The 5909-nt window shown below is 36.0% G+C and overlaps 1 pseudogene; it reads left to right on the top strand.

Moving 5' to 3' along the window:
* Window positions 1–1316: 1316 nt before the first annotated feature.
* Window positions 1317–1851, top strand: LOC119607439 (annotated as a pseudogene).
* Window positions 1852–5909: the final 4058 nt, after the last annotated feature.

Here is a 5909-nt window from a genome sequence, read left to right as displayed (position 1 = left end):
AGTTTATACCTCTACCACAGGTGTGAAAAAAGACACTGCCGCTCCTCTGGAGTCAGACGCAGACCAGGATGCCGCTCAATATGAGTCAGACGCACCCTGGATTTTGTTACGACCAAAAACATTCAGACTGACAGAACCAGATTGTACCTTCCAGCCGCCCTTAACATAGGGAACAGACGCTAGAAGGTACGGTTATGTTGCCTAGGATGCTTAAGCATCTGCACCGTGCCCGAAGACTCAAGGTGACTACCCGCAGCAGAGGAGAATACTTATACGTATGTATATATATTATTCCTTTGTTTACAATTTCTTTGAACACAAATATTTTTTTCTTTCTGATCTTGAATCAAATATCATGTTAGAGTAAATTTTTAATTAGTTGATGCAAGGTGTTGTATATGTAGGGTGCTATGGGTAGGTTCAGAGACTGTATTGACAAAATGAAGTTGGACTAACGTAAAAATGACCATATATAAGTTATTTTGGGTATTGCTATACAAACTAGAGCCATAGGCAATACGATGGCTGTGTATTATTTGAATAGCAGAAGGGGTGGGAGGCTCAGGTCATTAGACATAGGGACATTAGGACGTAATGAAATTAAAAGATCGTAAAAAAAAGATTCATAATTTTTTTATTATTATTTTTTTTTTTTGACACGAAGAATTTTATGTTTGTGGTTGTATATGTTTTGATAGTGATAAGAATTCACGACATTACGACGAGTAGCCGGAAAAAGAAAAAAAAAACCACCGTGTCACATTTCAACTTTTCAAAACATACCTAGTTTTGTCATAAAAAAGCAACCATGACATATGGCGCCCAACGAAGGATACCTTACTTTTAGCTTAAAGTACGTGAGATCTCTTTATTTTATTTAGGACTTGAAAAGGGGGCTAGTGAAATCCTGTAAGTGTGGCTTACAATGGTCTTTTTAAGTGATCATTAGCAATTAGATTTTTGTTTTTTTTTTGGGACTTCTTTTGTTGTAGACTAGGATGTCCTCTACGTAAGGGTGAGCCTTTAATAGAGTGAGTCTTACTCTAAACTATAAAAGGGGGGGTTAAAACTAGTAGCCTTGACCATCTCTTGTTTTTAGGGATCGCATGAAGTATTGGTTTTATATATTACTTAGACAGGGGGTTTATACGTTTTCTGAACTACGGTTTAGCGAATTTAACTTACGATACAACACCTTAAAGCATCAACAACATATTATTTTTTATATATTTTTTATTAAATATATCATTTTTTAACGGTTTTTGGCGGTTAGTGGGAATAGTTATATTTAGTGTATTGTACTACATGTAGAGTGAATGGATAAAGAGACAGATATTCCCAGTAAGTAGTTATTTCCTGATAATAGGCGAATTACTCGTAGTGTGAATCGGGCAATAGAAAGCCAAGTTGTCGGTTCTATTTTAACACAAATAGATACAGGTATTGAGCGTCCAGTAGATTTTGTACCAACGGATTATTTCAATAGGTGTGCTAATCTTATTTTCGGAAGGTCTAGGGAGCTTGAAACTGTGCCGTCAGTGAGAGTAACTTAGTCAACTCATGGCAATGATATTTCAACAAACTCAAATGATGAATAATTGTATGAATGAAATTAAACAAATGAGAGGAGAAGTCGCCTCACTTAGTCATCGTGTGTCAGAAGTAGAGTGTTCTACAAATGCCAGCTCTATAGCTGGACCAGGACTAAGTTCAACCCCGGATAAAGAAGTAGTGAATGATAAGAATCAAACAATAGAAAACAACGTGGCGAACAGACAAGGATTGGAACTTCCACAACCACCTAGTTATACAGTGATAGACAATCGTTTGTACGCATATCATTTTTTATAAATATTCTTTTGGCATTTCTTATACAACAATTTTTTTTTCAAATTCATGCTGTTTATATACACTAAAGAGAGAGTAAATCAGAATGGGTGCCGTTAGGCTTGTAACTGTTTCTAAAAGAAAAAAACACTTGTCGCTTTAAAAAACCAACATAATTCAGTAAGACAATCGTTTGTGCGCAGTAACAAATAAGATTAAATTGTCAGTGCCAAAGTTTATTCGAGGGCATTTTTATCAAAAATAAGGCGAAATAAATTGTATTAAATTTAATTAGTACAGAAAAATTAATTTCTATTGACATTTTTATAAGAAATGGGCTCAGCAAAACGTTTAAATGAAACGGAGAAGAATTTAATTGATACGTTGAAAAAAAAAGGTTATTCCAACCGGGAAATTGCTCGTATTATAAATCGTTCCGAGGGTGTAATCAGGAATTACCTCAAAAAAGGCTAGAAATATGGAATAAAATATAAAACTAAAGGAAATACCAAACTATCGTTGCGCCAAAGAGGTAAAATACGACATGAAGCTTTAAAAAATCACCATTCCTGTAGGGAAATTAAGGAAAAGCTGCAACTACCAGTAACACTCGAACGATAGCACGAGTTTTAAATGCGACTCCTTCCATAAAATGGTCAAAACTCAAGTCAAAGCCTCGCCTATCTTCACTGCATAAGGAACGTCGTCTGGAGTTTGCAAAAGGCCACATGTCTTGGAAGGAGGAGTGGAAACAAATAATTTTTTCTGATGAAAACAGTTTAACCTGGACGGTCCTGACTGCTACAGCTGTTATTGGCACGATTTAAACCAACGCAATGTTGTTAGATCGAAGAGGAATATTGGTGGAGGAAGTCTTATGGTGTGGGGAGCTTTCTCCTACGATTTCAAGCTTCCCATTTGAATTCTGAAATGTACACAGAACTGTTAGAAGACGTCCTGTTAACACAGTTGGATGAATATACTGATAAGGATTATGTATTTCAGCAGGATAATGCCGCAATACATGTATCTAGGCACAGGTTTTCTGAAAAAAATATAGAGGTAATGAGATGGCCGGCTTGCAGTCCTGATTGCAATCCAATGGAAAACCTATGGGGCATTCTTGCATCTAAGGTTTATGAAAAAGGAAGGCAATTTACATCTGTGAATGAGTTAAGATATACCATAAAGGAATGTTGGCAGGATAATCGTATACAAACCATTCAAAATTTGGTGGACTCGATGTCAAACAGGATGTATTCAGTCATATTAAATAAAGGTGGCCATACCAAATACTAATTTTAATTTTTTTTCTTAATTTTGTAATGAATTTGTTAGTTTTTTTTAACATGCGTACAAATGAATGTCTAGTCATATTTATAGTATTTTATAAAAAAATATTAGAAAAGTGAATTTTTTTTTTTAATTTTTTATTTTTAAATTTGAACTATGAAAAAAAATAAATAGAATAGTAAAAAAATATAATTACAAAACCTCTTCATTCTTTCAATAAACGAAAAAAATATGTTGCGTACAAACGAATGTCTACCACTGTAGCATTCGAACTCACAAGTAAAAGAAATGATTCCGACAATATAGATCGCAATCCACGTCCAAGTGTCTCTTACAAACAAAAGGAAATAGAATCAAGAAACACAATTGACCTTGATAAGTGGCATGTAAAATTCGATGGTAGTGGACGAGATATGACAGTGGAATGTTTTATATTTCGTATTGAAAAGATGAGAGAACAATATAATATTCCGTTCTACCAATTGTTTAGCGATTTTCATTGTTTAGTTACAGGCATTGCTGCGAAATGGTACTGGCAAGTTTTGGAAGATAACGCAGAGGATGTTGATTTTGGATATTTTGGACTTAAAAAAGAGTTTTTGAATCACTTTAAATCGGCAGACACAGATTACGAAATAATACGTGAGAAATGACAACCAGGACAGGGATTCGAAGAGTTTTACACTGAAATTCATAACTTAACATTCAGGTTACGTAAGAAAATACCCGAGGATGAACTAGTGTAAATAATTAGGGGAAACTTACGTAGTAATATTGCGAGTTTAATATTTTCTGCGTCTATAGATACCATAGCTGATCTCAAGAGAGAGTGTAAGCAAGCCGAGAAATTGATTAGGGAAGTTAGGCAAAGGCCGAGAAACATTAATGAATTAGTTAGGGTAGATAGTGACAGTTCAGTTGATTTGGAAGCATTTGGGCCAAATAGTAGGAATATGTTTCAAAGGGGTATTAGCGGTAATGATCGTAAAAAAACACAAGCGATAGGATCATATGATCCTGTTGCTCCGAATGGATCATATTCAGGGAATCAAGTGCGTAATGGTACTGTTGCTAGAAATTTTTGCATGTCTCCTTTTCATTTAAATTGCGGAATGCCGGTAGATTTTTATAGAAAGAACAAAGAAACAATTGAATCTGAGAACATGTGTAAATCAACATTTCATCATATGAAATGTTTTGCTTGTGGTAAGGATGATTCTTTATGCGTTTATAAAGCCGACTCTTTAAATGTAAAAGTGGCAGAGCTAACCGGGAGCTCTCGCCAGAACTCAGAAAACCCGGAAATGAACCAATAGCAATTTTGAAAAGAGTGAAAGCTGAGTGTAATCATAGCACTCAATTACAGTTGCCATTTAAGTCGTTACACCAGAGAAAAGTTGAATATGAGATAGCAAGAGCTAGAATTTTTAGAAAGGAAATTGGATCATTAAGTGGAAAGTATAAGAAGATTGTAAAGTTGAGGAATAGAATTTTAAAAATAAAAAGGGCAAAGAAATTGGCAATAGAGACAGTGGTAAAGGTTCAGGATCGTTATTTTGCTAAAACTTTAGTTGCTGGAAAGGAGGTCACGGCGTTATTGGATTCGGGAGCGGGAGCGTGTTGCATTGGTAAAAATGCACATAAATTTTTGAAGGAATATCCAGTTGTAAATTTGAAGTATGAAAGTGTGAAAACTGCTAGTGGCGGTAAAGTCCCAGTTATGGGGATAGCAACGTTACCAGTAGTGTGGAATGGAATTACCAAGGATATAGATTTTCTTGTGGTACCAGATTTACAACAAGAGTTTTACTTTGTGATAGACTTCTGGAAAGTGTTTGGGTTGCCAGTTGCTGGAGAAGTAAGGCCTTGTATATCTGAAATGGTCACAGAAACTATCGAAGATGATGATAAATAACATAAACTTAATTGTCTTCAAGAAGAACAACTTGCGAGAGTTAAGTCCATGTTTCCATCTTTTAGTGTGTTAGGACTAGGTAGAACTTCTTTAGAAGAACATTTTATCGAAATGACCAACGGAGATATTCCGATTAAACAGAGACATTATCCGGTATCACCAGTTATTCAAGAGCTATTATATAAGGAACTGGATCGGATGATAAGTCTCGGTGTTATTGAGGAAAGCAACAGCAGTTGGAGTTCACCGGTTACCTTGGTGAGAAAGGAGGCGAAAGTCAGTCTTTGTCTAGATGCCCGCAAGGTGAATATGCGAACAATTAAGGATGCATATCCGCTTCCTCATATTGAGGGTATTATAAGCAGATTACAGGACACTAAATATATATCTGTCATTGACTTGAATGATGCATTCTGGCAGATTCCACTAGAAAGAAAGTCGAGAGAAAAGACAGCTTTCACAGTCCCTGGGCGGCCGTTATATCAGTTTACGGTCATGCCCTTCGGGCTGTGTAATGCCGCCCAGATAATGTGTCGCTTAATGGATAAGGCAATCCCAGCTGCGTTGCGAAATAATGTGTTTGTTTATCTCGACGATCTTCTAGTGGTTTCTGCCAGTTTTGACGAACACATGGACCTTCTAGTTAAAGTGGCTCAAAATTTACGTAGCGCTGGTCTTACGATCAATGTTGAAAAAAGTAAGTTTTGTCATAAAGAGGTCAGGTATTTAGGCTTTGTCGTCGGTAATGGGTGTATTAGAACTGATGACTCAAATGTAGAAGCAGTTAGAAATTTCCCCATTCCAAAAACACCGAAACAATTGAGACGTTTTCTAGGTATGTGTGGGTGGTACCGCAGATTTATTCGGGATTGTG

The sequence above is a fragment of the Lucilia sericata genome, unplaced genomic scaffold (genome assembly GCF_015586225.1).
Source record: "Lucilia sericata isolate MDLA Ls3-8-SP2 unplaced genomic scaffold, ASM1558622v1 Contig000695F_arrow, whole genome shotgun sequence".
Lineage (NCBI taxonomy): Eukaryota > Metazoa > Arthropoda > Insecta > Diptera > Calliphoridae > Lucilia > Lucilia sericata.
This window is presented reverse-complemented; position numbering and strand designations above follow the sequence as displayed.